Source organism: Anser cygnoides, chromosome 3, assembly GCF_040182565.1.
Source record: "Anser cygnoides isolate HZ-2024a breed goose chromosome 3, Taihu_goose_T2T_genome, whole genome shotgun sequence".
NCBI classification, from domain to species: Eukaryota; Metazoa; Chordata; class Aves; order Anseriformes; family Anatidae; genus Anser; species Anser cygnoides.
The window spans coordinates 13,216,892-13,231,064 of NC_089875.1; positions in this window are offsets into that span (position 1 = coordinate 13,216,892).

Here is a 14,173-nt window from a genome sequence, read left to right on the forward strand (position 1 = left end):
TTTTTTCCTGCAAGGTTTCGGTCCCTGCCATCCGAGTCGCTGCTCCCGCTGTGCAGAGCGAACCCAGAACCGGAGAATTACTGGAAAGTGATCCCCGTGCTTCCGTCGTCTGGCAGGTGAATGACACGCAGTGTTCCTCAAGAGTTTTACTGGGGAAATCACTGCTCTCAGCATCCATCGCCACACGCAAACCTCACGTTTATTCTGGTGATGCTCCGGGGACCGTGAACAAACCTAGCAAAATGAAGTTTTACATCATTTTCTGAAGCAGCCCCGAACTGTCCCGATTAGTCCTCGATGGACTGGGAGGTGTAAATGACAAACTATGATGAGTTCTCCGCAGAGCAAGTCTGAACACTCCCCACTGCTCCTTCAGAGCCAGACAAAGGCATTGTAAGACGAGGATTTGTTTTGTTTTTCCTTCCATTAACTCTTAGATGGCTGTTATAAATTACTCTTTTAGCCAGAAAGAATTAGTTTATTGAGTAAGCGATCAGCAAACATGCTTCATACATCACAATGGCCATCTCCGATTTATTTGTATTCTTTGATTGCTCTTTTTTGCTTGTACTTGGTGGTAAGCAGGTGGCCCTCTAATTGCCAGCAATCATGGAAAACAAAGAATCTACACATGAAAATGGCAGGTATCTCTGTAATTGATTTATTATATTGTATATTAGCAATGCCAGGCTGCTATAACTGTATCTTTCAAACATATAAAGCAGGGCAGAAGGACACAGCGCACCAGTGGAACTCATCTGCAGCTTCATCTGTGCATAAAGAAAGCCAAGAAATGGCTGCATTTTAAGCTTATTTCAAAAGACAGCCTTCAGCTCTAGGAGGTAGTGCCAGATACCTCCTTCACCTTGCATTCACATCACAATTTCTGCAAAATAACAGAACCCGGCCACCTTGAAAAGCAAAACAACACTGCAATACCTTCCACACTTCCTCATCCTCACCCTACTTCATGCTGTTCCTGTACAACCATCAGAAGACCCATATCAACAGGCAGATACCTCTTCGGACATCACCAGCCTTGACTCTAGGAAGCTGAGAGTTCGATTCAGAAGACTGTGAAGAGTTTCACTGGCTTCAAGGCCCCCATCATGTCCCCACTTGCCTGAGGATTCACCTCAACCTCCTCATCTGCTCATGACAAAGAATTTTAGGTGAAATATTTGCCATTTAAGCATTCTCTGCTTCCCCAGGCATATAAATCGTACTTATTGTAGACATGACGGTCAAAATGGGCAAGCAATACAAAGACGCTGAATAAAAATAGCCAGCTATTTTAGTACCTACGAGGTATTCAATTCATAATAAGTACCTGTTTCACGCAAGTCCTGTTGATAGTCAGTACAACAACTACTACAGAAACCTTCTTGCTGCAAAAGAGGCATCTGAGATTAAAAAATCCTGCACCCCTTGCTCATGTGGCTTCTAATCCATCCCTTGCGCTGCAGCCGCAATCACTGGAGCTTCACGGCTGTTTTCTCTATGCCGGTAGGTTTATTTATATTTGGACTCGCAGGATTTCTCTGAAACACTCCCTCACCTCAGCACTGTGTGGGCTGATCCTGAAGAAGTAAGAAGTCCTATATTTGTGGTTGATAAGAAAAGATGTTAAAGCACTGCTGGGTCATGTTCTGCCATCAGTCACACCAGGATCTACAAGGGGCAAATGTCAGTGCCTTCAGATTTGATTAGAGTCGAGGTTACAAGGAGATCACAGAAGATGACTGCAACAGGAGCACAAAGACTACAGGATGGAGTCCATCTAATTCCATCTTCAGTGTCCAGGGGTAGCATTTCAAAACATGATCCCACGAACATTTCTGCCAGTGCTGGACAATCACCGAGAATCCGAGCACCTTGCCCACAGTTAATTAGCTCAGCTCGTATTTTCAAAACAATGTCACTTCACGTGGACTTCTACAGTCAGGTATCGGCTGGCATAAGCTTCCCCTCAGATCAGAAAAGAAAAGCGACTACATTAAGAGTCAGGATTACAGCAGGCGGCACATTTCACTCAATCGGTTGTGAATGGCACACCCCAACCTCCCTTCTCAGACTTGTCAGAACTTTCATTGCAATGATATACGTGCCTCATAACGTTGTGACAATCTATCGCTCTATGAATAAACAGTATTTATCCTGCTGGATTCTCTCAAATACAAATGCTTTAAAAAATATACATTTGGCTCATCCTAGAAGCTAGAACTTCAAAAGATGACAAGCAAATTTTCATGTCTGAGCTCCTTCTAAACTTAGAGGAAACTGCTTAGGGAATATGGGGATTGTTCTCCTCTAATTAGATGTGCTAGCAGGATTATCTTCATTCTTGGATGCCAATTAGTTTTCATGGAATGAAAATCCTGCAACCCATTTCATGAACAAACTCATCTCTTTCATTCAGAACGTGCTAAGGGGACGGATCTGGAAAACAACACCAATCAAATCTGAAAAGCCAGCACCTCAAGGGACTTCATCCATTCGGCTTCATTAATGGCAGTGAAAATCCTTTCAGAGGTCCATGTTTATGCAATGCCAATTGCAACTTAACGGGTAATGCTGAGCCTTCGCTGCCGTTATGCATTACCGTGAATGTATTTACCCATAACTCACTAACACCAACTGTTACAGTGGCCTAGAGCTGGTGTAACATGTAGTTGAACCATGCCCCAGGAATTCAATTACCATCTTAGCTCTACGGCAAAGCAGGATCAGGTGCCTGACTCATCTCCCTTTTTGTACAGTAACGGGCTTTAGAGGAGTTACAATCCATCAGGTACATCCACTGGAGGGGGAACAGGCCAGTGCTCTGCTAGATTTCATCTGCGCTCTGTCCGGAGAGGGGGCCTGGCAAAGCAAAAAGGACAACACTTCAGGGTTGCATATGCCTGTATACACACAAAAAAATCTTTGCACGCCTCCAGCCACAGCCTCTGTGAGAGGTGGCAGACAGGCCCACGCTCGGATCTCCTCCTTCTTACTGAGCAAAGACTATTTAGCTCATACCAGGCACCACGGCGATGCTGATGAATGGAGCTTGCTTGTCGAGCTGCTGAAGCATTGCTCCATCACCCAACACCTGACAGCGTTCAAAAATGCACCATCGTAGCAGAACTGAGCCTACAGGATGCAAATTACCAGAATGCACTGATGCATATATGAAAGCACTTAAGTCTATATTTACACACTGACCAGCTTCCAATTTAAATCTAAAATGCACATCTTTTGCTTCCACTGAAATATTTTGGGGGCATTTTTCCTCTGTATCCACAGAAGGTGAACGTGCCCATCACTGCGTGTGGCTTTAGTGCATGGACTTTGCCACAGGTATCTAGGAGACACCCAGAAAACTGTTCTAGCTGAGAGACAGAGGAGCTGTGAAGAGACCTGGTGTGATATACACGTGTAATTTCTTTAGTGTGGGCAACTATATATTTTTCCCTCTCTGTATTTATACAGTACCTCAACACAGTAGTTTTCTTTTTCATGCCATGTGCTCTTAGGCAGTACTGAAACAACTGCAGGAAATGACCACCAGGCTTTAGTCTCAAAGACTTTCTGCAAAGAAAATCTAAATAATCTGCAGTTCAGTTCTGCTTCTAAAGCAAGAGAACCTTAAAAGTTCAGGGTAACTCTTCTTGAATTTTAACCTCTGAAAAGAGGTTTAAAACATGCCTATTATACATCACAGATGTTAAGGGATAATAAAATATATGCACAGACACTGCCTTGGTCTTGAAACGACACACACGTTTCTTACCCTCCTACAAGAGGAAGTCTGAGTTTGCCTAATAGCAGCGCACCGCTGGGATTTTGAGTCACTGGTCTCTTTGTTTTATCCACGGTGCCACTTCTCACCTTGGTATAGATTCTTGATTTGCTGTCAGAAAGTGATGTAGTGGAGTGCCAGTCAAAACCTGCCACTCTGGATTAACTGATCATCAAGGTAAAATGCAGCTTTGAATCCACCGGAGCTCAAAAAGGACTTAAATGATTACTCATGGCTTTATGAATTTGGCTATGACTAAAGCTTCTCCAAGCCCCAGCTGTAATGAAATTGCCTTGTGACAACAGGAGCGACATCCGCAGCTCCAGTCACCTCCTTCCCTGCAAGGAGGGAGATAACAGGAACCCAAAACCATCCTCACCGGCGAAGAGCCCCGGACATTGAGCAAGAGCACCCCTGAAAGCTGCCGGTGCATCTCCCCAGCCTGCCTTTTGGATATTCGGCATCGCTGCAGGACTGGAGCTTCCAGACAGCGGATGCCCAGAGAGCAGTGCCTTTGGGGCACCTCACCCTCTGGCCTGGGCACGCTGGAGCTGCACACCCCCCAAAAAAAACCCACCCCTATACAACCCTGCCAAAAAAAATCCACTTTTTTTCAGGTATCCAATTAACCACGCTCGTAACCTCCTCGGTGAAGAAGTTTGGGGTCTGTGCAGCTCCCGTAAAACAGGATGGAAATTTCTTTCTGCGACCCAAGTGCTGACTTAAGCCCTTGTATTTCGAGTGCTGCTCGTCATTAAGGAAAAATGACTTTTACAGTTGCCTTTGCACTGCAAATAATTTCATTTAGGCAATGAAACGGGCCCATTCAGTGTTTCTGCCTGCATTTTGTCAACTGCATATGTTCCATTTAATATTTACAGACTGGGGCACTAGTCTGGCTTACATACTATTATTTTTTTTCTTTTAATATTTATAGCCCTTAGACTCTCGGCAAGGGTTCTGTTTGGTAAGAATAATATTGTTCTGTGGTTGATAGTGCCATGGAAACTTCACAGAGGAAAATTTCAATTTTGTAAGATAAAAATATATAGATTCCTGCAACAGACCATAACGATTTCAAAAGAAACTTTTCATTGCTGACCATGCATGTACTAGAAAAATCTTATTATGCCCTTGCATGTAGTTCCAGACCAAAAGCACAGGGCTGAAACATCTAGTTTGTGACAACAACACACACATAGCAAAAAGAACTGCCAAAGAATCGTTCAATCACTTTTTCTTCCCAATCACCACTTGTACAGAAAGCAGAAACCCAGCTGCAAAAAGACGCTATGAAAGAGGGAGCAAAGCCCACAAAATCCAAGAGGAGTCTTCGCTAAGATCTCTTCCCATTGGAAAATCCTTTTTTTCTTTGCACACCATGATTTTAAGTCTTTTAGGCTCTCTGTGTGAAACGCTGTGTGCTTATAAAAAAAGGCTTAAGAGGCTTAAGTGTAAAGGCAGTCTTGGGAGCTGAAAGTACCTGGCAGATACTCTGTCGGTGTAAATTATTCTAGTTCCAGTGACTTCAGAGACTGCCTTCAAATGACACCAGCTGAGAGCCAGGACCAGAGAGCACATCCCTGGCCTATCATTTTAGGCTTTGCTGTAGATGCACGAGTTTTCAGGCACTCCCTCCTGGGTAAGAAGATAACTACCTATATTTGTGATGTAAGGACAATTTCCCAGAGGATACCAAATGATAGTTATAATTCCTCTGCAAAATAGCACACCGACGAGGCAGGGCTTACTGGGGATGTGCCTTTCTTGCACAGAGCTTCCCGCTCACTGGACACCACCACACTTTCTGCTCACCAGTTTTTTCTTGTCTCCTCCATTACGACTCCAGGGACTTCAGATAATTCGCTCCGACAGTGAGGCAGGGGAAGTGGAGGAACTGCATTTCAGCGCTGACCTGACATTTCACAAAGCACCTCACCTGCGACTGCAGCACGGCAGCTGGGAGAGCAATTCCTACACCTCTGGAAAAGCAGCCCTCATAATTTGTAAAGTCAGTGGGAACGAGCTGCTAGGAGTGAGGATGATTAGCAGGAAAAAGCCAAACGCAGAGTAGCTCTGCAAGCCACACAGCAACCATTTCTCCTCACGGGAGGAGTGCTCCGAGCTCTGCTCCCAAAAAGCAAAGGCTTCCAAACGCAACCTAAATCTTCCCACCACCCCTGCTATAACCCAAATGCACCCTCTTAAGGGTAATAAAAAATTTCTCACAGCAGAGCTGCTATTCTGCAAGGGACAGAATTAACAACACAGGAATTCAATGATTTTGTGCTCTCTCCCCCTAGGGCTCCCGGCTCACTCTTGCATCCCAGCACGGCCACCCACCGGCTCCAGCGCCTCGTTCCAACCTCTCATCCCACCTGTTTTGGCTGGGCACAGCGCAGCCTGGAGCTGTGCAAGGGCTGACAGGCCAACAGGACACGTGCTGGGTGACTGGCTGGAGGGATGGACAGGACTGACTTAGCTCTATTTATCTCGGAAAGGCATTCATTTAGGTCTCTCTTTTCTGCCCACCTGCCAACAACACGAAATTAGGTCCTTCTCTTCAAGCACAGATGGGCACTAAACTCCTGGCTTTGCCACCTCTGTACCAAGAAGCCGGGTGGCACCAGCACGCCAGCTCCAAGCGCAGACATCGACCCCATGGCCTGACACCAGGGCTGCCACTTGGTCCCTCCTCCAAAAGAGAGATGATGTCTCCTGATGTCTCACCTTCACGCTGCCTGGCACTCGCTCACCATCCCACCCGCCTAGCTGGTCTCAACGAGAGGTTTAGGAATTTGTGGCTGCCAGAGAGCAGACAGCAGGCTCCTTGGAGAAGCCTCCTTGGAGAAGCACCAGTTCTGAACCCAGGAGCAGCACTTACCGTGAGCAATGGAGGTTTGCTGCCATTGGCACTGGCAGCCTATGGGCGGGACTGGGCTGAAGGCAACGGGGATCTTTGTTGATGTTCAAAATACCATCGTACGTCTGCCTCTGCAGCTTTCCAGCCAAAAACCATTGCGAAGCACTGCAGGCCCCTCGCCAGGGATGTAGAGCCAACACAGATCCTGCCAGGGGATATGGAGAGAAAAAGCTCTTTTCAAGATTAAATGTCCTCGCAAGGTGGAAACCAGCAGTTGCCAAGATCCATCCCCTGTTGCTCAGGGGGAATAACGTGGGAACCTGCCACCGCGTCCTTCTCCACACCTAGCAGAGGTGACCTTGACCAGCTGGCAGCTCGGCTCCCACGTGAAGGGGGTGCTGCCAGCTCTCCTGGGCACCTTTGCTGCCACTTGTATTAGGCATTATCTGGTCCTCAGGTTTTTCTCCTGAAAAAATCGTGCATGGAACATTCTCCTTGGCACTACTGCCGCTGGGCTTCCAGTCAGTGGCCATGCCTGCTCCGCTGGGCATGGTCCCAATACCACAGCCTTTAGTGATGCCCCAAAGTTTATTGAGCCTTTCTGCTGGCAGTTGGTGCTGGCCACACTCAGACGAGAAGCCCTCAGGGGTGACTCAGACCAGCCACTCCATGTGAAGCGTGACAGGCGGAGCAGAAGGCATTTTAAACACTCTGGGAGCAAAAATGAATAAATAAATAAAGTGCTGGCACCAGCCCCGATGAAAGGCCCAGCATTCATTTGTAACCCTGGAGGGCGAAGCGGTGATGCAAGCAGAATAAGCAGAAAAAGTGACCCTGAAAGAGACCTCTGCTACCCTGGACATGGGGAAGAGCAAACCATAGCTCGCAGTCTCACCGGCTCGCACACAAGGTGCATCGAGCATGCAAAGTGTCAGCCTCTGGCTTTGGGAAGAGACAGTTCCCGTATGCCTCTTCCTCCAAGCAGACCCACACCAGGCGGCCATCTCAGGAGGGGTATTTCAGCTCAGACGGGTCAGGTGTGGCAAACGTACAAGATCTAGAAATCAGGAGAACACCTCAGTTCAAGGCTGGGACTGCCAGGAGCTGCCCAGCCAGCACGACAGTCCCATCCAGGCCGAGCTGCCCTGAGGACACCCTGAGACCACCCAAACACGCAGGACTGCTGCCCGAAATAGCCAGCTTCCATCGCCCCCAGCCCGAACAGGGCAGCCACGTGGTAGATCCTTATCACAACGTGCTGCGCTCTGCAGGGCCTCGCGAGCGAGGCTGGCTTGGCCTAATCACATTAGCAGCATCGCTTCTGCTCGGAGGACACGGCTGGCGAGGGTGCCTGGTGCCCCTGACTTCTCCAGCACAGAGCTGGATTTTCCAGCCTGATCTCTGGGAAGACTCCCTGCCTTCAGGATAGCTCTTAGCCACAGTCTAAGGTCACACACAGCAAATTCAACCTGTGTGCTCCAGAGAGTTCACCTGCTCAGGAAGATCCTCCTGGTGGGTCCCCCCTTTGCAGAAGAGGTGCCATTCACCATGTCTTAAAGGCTGGGAGATTACAAGCACCGCCAGTGCTGCAGCCTCTAAAGACCAGGGCCCGCAAGAGCCCATCTGCCCTGGCAGAGGCTTGGAGAAGCCTCTCTCCCCGAAACATTTGTAGTATTTTAAAAACTGGCAACCAGGGTACGTTTTCTAGCACTGCTTTTTAAAAATCAAGAGTACCCTTGTGCAAACTACTTTTTGTCTTTGCTTTTTTTTTTACAAAACACGCTGGTGTTGTTATCGCTCCACAGGTGAACAATTGGCTTTTCCTCATTCCAGAAGATTTTTCTCAATAATTCACACCCAGAAAGTTTACTCCTGAACGCCAGACAACCAGCATTAAGTCAGGCAGTCAAAAACCCAGACGAGAGCCTTGCCTGTACACACACTTCTCATCACTCTGCACAGTACTTGCCTCGCACTCCTCAACCTCCCGTTGTAACTCAACCTCTAACTGCAGCCTTTTTAGGGGAACTGCTGTTGGGCAAAGATGTGGGTGGAAATCCCGTCCTCTCCCTCCTCCTTTGAAGCTCTCAGCTATCCAGAACAAGCTGCGGGGACTGCAGAACAAACAGATTTGTGAAGGCCTCACAGAAAACGGCTTGCAGGGCACGGCACTGAAAGCAGCCCTGCCGTACCCCCACCTCAGTACTTCCAATCACACACTCGTTCCAGTTTCTCTGGCTGGTTTTAGCTGCTGATTCCAGCATCCATTTAGCAGCATCCCCTGCCCGTGCACCGCATCTCACCCAGAAATGGAGTCATTAGAGATAACGCCGGATTGGGTTACCTGCCCTGAGGCTGGCTGCTGTCTCCCATTACGAGAACCAACCTCCTACTGCCAGTAAAACTTCGTTCAACTGGAGCTGAGGTGAGATTTTCCATGCCAGGTGTTCGTTCGTTACAAGACTTTCCCTTTTAATTCACAGAACCTGCAAACAAATAGGCCCTTGCAAAAGCAATTTAAATAAAGGTTTGACCTTTCAGCCGTGAGTTTTCTGGCTTTGGTTAGCTCCAGCTACTGTCTTAATCACTTCTTTTTCATTTCATGCTCTGCACGTTATGTGCCGGTTTTTACTTCTAAGGAAGAAATGCTGGCATCTGGTGTTGGCTAATAGATGTGTGGGGAAAAATACTCATTAGGGAAAACCTACAGAACAGGGTATTTTTAAAAATGAACTTTGGTGTTGTGGGAAAACACATGCCCCACGCAGAGTCACCTACACTCAATAATGAAATAGATCCATCCCGATACGACGTATACTGCCTGTTGTACGCTGATTTTAGAAACCATATGTCCCGATTTACCCACGCATACCAAAACACCTTCAACTTCTGGGGAAAGATCCTCTGATGGGTGTAAATGGCCCTGGCTCCATTCACAGGCGGGGAGCTCCCTTGTTGATGCCCACTGAGGATCTGCTCCAGCGCCTGCCTGATGTCTCCCCGGCTGCCGCTCGGCTCCAGGATCGGGCAGGTCGCTGGTGTGAATCAGTGCCTCCCACGAGAAGCTGCGTGGGAGGGAAAATAAAAATTGTCGGAGTAGGCATCAGCAAGGCCATCGATACTGAGCATCCTGGAGGAGCTCCGAGCGGAGGAAAGTGGGGAATGACTTAACAGCAGGAGGATTCGTCAAGGATGACAAAATAATTTGGATCAGGCATTTATATAAGGCTTGTTGTGGGAACAGAGAGGCAACGCTCGCTGGCTGCCGGGCTCAGACCAAAGATGAGTCCCAAGGTGGCTGGTGCGCATGGGCAGGGGGATCTGTGCCTGCAGCAGCATGAGTCACCCCAGCGAGGGATGCTGGCCCCGTTCAGCCAGTAAAAACCCAAGCCAACGCATCAAGCACCCCTAAGGAGAGCCTGGGTGGGCTTTGGATGGATCTTTATTTCAATTACACATTTCACCTGAAGTTCTTGAGGGATTTTGCTTACACACGACCTTGAAGGGTGCCGTGGATTTTAAGTGTTGTCCTAACCCAGGCTTGTGGTGCTGCTCTTCTGCTGCAAGCCAGGAGACCCTCTTGAGCAAGCAAAAGGGAAAAAAAAAATCCCTTGGATGTGTCCTGCATTGGAAGGCACCAAATGAATTTACCAAAGCAGCTTCCACACATTACAGGGACAACCGGAGGTGTCAGTGGGTGCACGTGCAGCTCAGGCTTCTCGGGAGGAGCTTGGGGATGGCACAGAGTAAGAGGCTCACGCTGGGAGATGGAGAGAGGAGACGGGTGGAGGAACAGGGGGCTGTGGAGGGGGGCACCTTCCCAAGTTCAGGCAGGGTCACTGCAGAACAGGAGGAGAGGAATGGGATTTGCATACGTGCAAGATTTGTAATAGGAATCAAGGATCCCCGCTCTCCCACCTGTGCAAACTGCCAGAGCTGCAGCAGCACGATTTAGGGAAAACCACGAAAATCCCCTCCTGCAGTTTGTCAGGAGGGCAGGGGGGTGCTGAGAGCACATTTGCTCTGGAGCAGGGGAAAGTCAGCAACTCAGAGGGATGCTTCCTATTGCAAAAGATGGGGCAACTTGCAAGCAGTCCTGCCCAGAGCACACACACAGCACACACAACAGAGAGGGGAGTTTCAAGGAGAATATAACCTCGGGTGCATTTTTTTTTTTTTTTGCCTGTGAGCTGTACCTTCAGTGCTTACGGTTAAGTCTGCTTTTGAAAGCAGAATCAAAGCAGCCCAGCTGCCTGCTGAGCTAATGGTAGCGGAGCACGTTTGAGCACAAAGAGGTCCAGCATCAACTGGTTCCTTGCCTCAAGGGGAAGCGGTTATTTCCTGCCTTAAATAATATAGCAGAGGAAAAAAAAAAAAAAAAAAAAAACCAATGGGGTGGGTCACAGAAACAAAGCAAACGGAGAGAAACCAACAGGGGCCACGGCAAAGGTGGCAATTTGTGCTTCACCGAGCGCCAAAACTGAGGGTGCTTCAAAACTGAGCCAAGTGCGAGCCAGGCAGAGGGGAAAGCAGCCTTCGAACGAAGTGACCGATTCCCCAGAGGTTGTTTCACAGCTTGGGAAGAGCTGTACAAAACATGGGACGTTTTGGTGAGGGTCAGCAGAATCGGGACAGGACCGCTGGGACCAGACAAGCCTTAAGGGCAGAAACATCTGCATGGGAGCTCTCATCCTTTTCTAAACATGCAGACGGGGCAGGAGGAAGGTTAGATCATGTCAAAAGCATTGGGTGCTTGGATAAATAGCATGGGTTGATCCGTCTTTGACCTCAGAAGGGATGAAAAATAACCAGAGCTAAAGGCCCTTCTATATGTAACTGCTACACCTGTCTGAACTTAAATGAACTTTCACTTGTTTTCTAGGAAGGAGCCGCAAGCAAATCATTTCTAGTTTTACTCACAGGGGCTTCAAGTTTCTTCTCTCCTTCACTTTGTACGCAGTGTGGGTGCTCCGTCTGTGAAGTCAGTGACCTGGAAGTGCTTCGTTGCTCAGAAGACGCACTGCAAACATTTCCAACCATGTACAGGGGTTTCTTTGCTGCCGTGGCCAACTATTTCCAAAGCACAGCCCAGGATATCAGATCATCACACACCTAAATCAACTGCTGAACTGAGAGTTAACCCCTGGGTATCCCTGAACTATCCACTTCCTTTGTAGGTATTTCACCCTTCCTCTTAAAAACAAATCCTCTTAATCACCTGCTGTGCTAATCACTGTGGACGCAGGAACCAGTCTCATACTCTAGAGAAGAAACCAGACACAGTTAAGAAAAGGAATCTTCTCCTCTAGCAAGACCTGCATCACATTTATTTCCTTCTCCCAAGACGTTTATTTCAACGGGCTCTGCCTTTGCCCTTTCTTCCATCTCAGCGTGAGACCTACCTCTATTTTTGGCAGCCTGACTGCCATCAGCTGCACACCGTACCTGGCAGCGAGCGCTGCACAGAGCTGCAGGTGCTCCTGACTGGGAGAAGCGCAAACTTCCCAAAAGACTGCGTGTTTCAGCAGCACAGAGCTCACCACATCTTCTCGGAGACGCCAGCCAGCTTTGTGGCTGTGAGTCACCATCCCAACACCTCAGCTGCATCCAGCCTGCTCTGCCTACGTCGCTCTTTAAAATCGGGGAGTTTGATGCTCTCCTCTGCTGGTTATCCATCTCCATGCTCTTTCGGCAACCGCCTGTTCTGTTTTGTCATCGCTTGCATCTCGTTTCCTAAAGGGCTGAAGAGAAACGCATCCCGGGATTCTTGCTGCACCAGAAGTTCCTGATAAGGAAGCTGGGATGTTGAAGGCAGTGACTGCGCAGCCCCAAGAGCCGGGGGGAGCTGAAGCAGAAGCCCGACCTCTCTGGGGATGCCTCCTCTCCCCTCTGGCACCCAGTGATTTGGGGAGCAGCTCAATGCCCCCATGGTTAATCTGGGGTCCCACTCCCTGCACAGACACCCACCTTCCAAACTGAGACAGCCTCATTTTGCAGTTATTTAAAACCATCAGCAACGAATAGCTATTCCAGAAGAACTCTCCATATCCCTTGAACATTTTATAGACCTAACTCAAAAAGTGGCAGCTCATTTTTGTCCAGGCCCTGGGGGGGAACACCCCTCACAGCCCCAGAGAGTGGGGTCCTGGTGGGTACCTCACATTTGTTACGAGTGGGGAAGGCCACGTCTGGCTCGGGGGCTGATCTGGGGTCAGCTTTTCTCTGTTCCATCAAAACTGTTTTTTTTGCAAGATACCTGCTGGGTAGCAACAGGGCTCTCCTAAAGAACAGAAGCCTCATATTTTGCTCTGAGCTTTCTCAGCAAAAACTGTGTGGGCTTGGACATATTTTTACTTCTTATTTTTAAAATTCTGAACAAGAAACCAGGTGGTTTCAGAGCTAATCCAAAACAGACCAATTCATCACCAAACCAAATCCAGCAACCGAAGGTGTTGAGATGCAGTCTGCTGACTTGAACTCCTTCAGCTCTCCTCCAGGGAGGTTATTTCCCTTAAAACTCCAGTTGCAATGCTTTGTGTGGCCACTCATCCGACCAAGTGGTACAGCAGAAACGCTGACAAAATTATAAGCAACATCTGATTCACACCGAACACTTTCCTCTCCAAACCTCCTCAGCAAAAGCTGCCTACACCCGTCAGTGTCGATGCCCTTGTAGCTGGGACAGATCGGTGCTGGATAAGCAACGTGAGCTGGCAAGGAAAGGCCAGTACTGTTACTGTAATCATCGACAGCACGCTCGAGAGCATGCTTGTTTTTTTCCAGCTGCATCTGGTGCTGCAGCAGCTGGTATTACCTTTCTCCATAATCTTTGCCTGCGGGACGCTATTCTCTAGACTCTGACAGACCAGCACTTGCTGGAAGGAGATATTTATTACCACAGAACTGATGCTGGATCCCCTCACACGCCAGATCCTCTTCTCGATTCATTTTTTCCCCTAGCTCTATTAACTTGAGCAGCTGGGGGAGCAGCTCGAGGCCTGTTTCAATGTTTTGTGTGCCCTCTACCACACATACAAGTACGGCACCCCTGCCATAAAAAAGTGGCAACTGTTCCTTTGACCAAACGTTGTCACCTTCTGCACATTCCTTCTTCTTGCTCTCAGTGCTTCCTTGAACACGTCCACAGAGAAGAACGGGTGGCCTGACTAGTCAGTGAGCTACAGCACCACAAAAAAACACCCCTCAGTGGACATGCCAGAGGGTGGAAAGCAAGCTCAAAGGCATGTCTCCCTGGCAGATGGAGTAAAGTAGCAAAGAAGCAGCTGAGCCAGGAGATGGGAGGCCTCGGAGAGAGACCTGAAGTGGCTGCGCGTGGGTTTGTTGCTCTGTTGCTGACTGACATCAGGCTCTTTGGGCTCACAGAGACCTGTTTGATTTTAAAGCGAAAACTCCTCCAGGGATCTCATTAGCACCATCACGGAAGACAGAAAGGAACTGGAGGTTGGTGGAGGGGTGATGCTGGGGAGGGAAACAGGCCAGAAGCACGGCCAAACTGCGTTTAAACA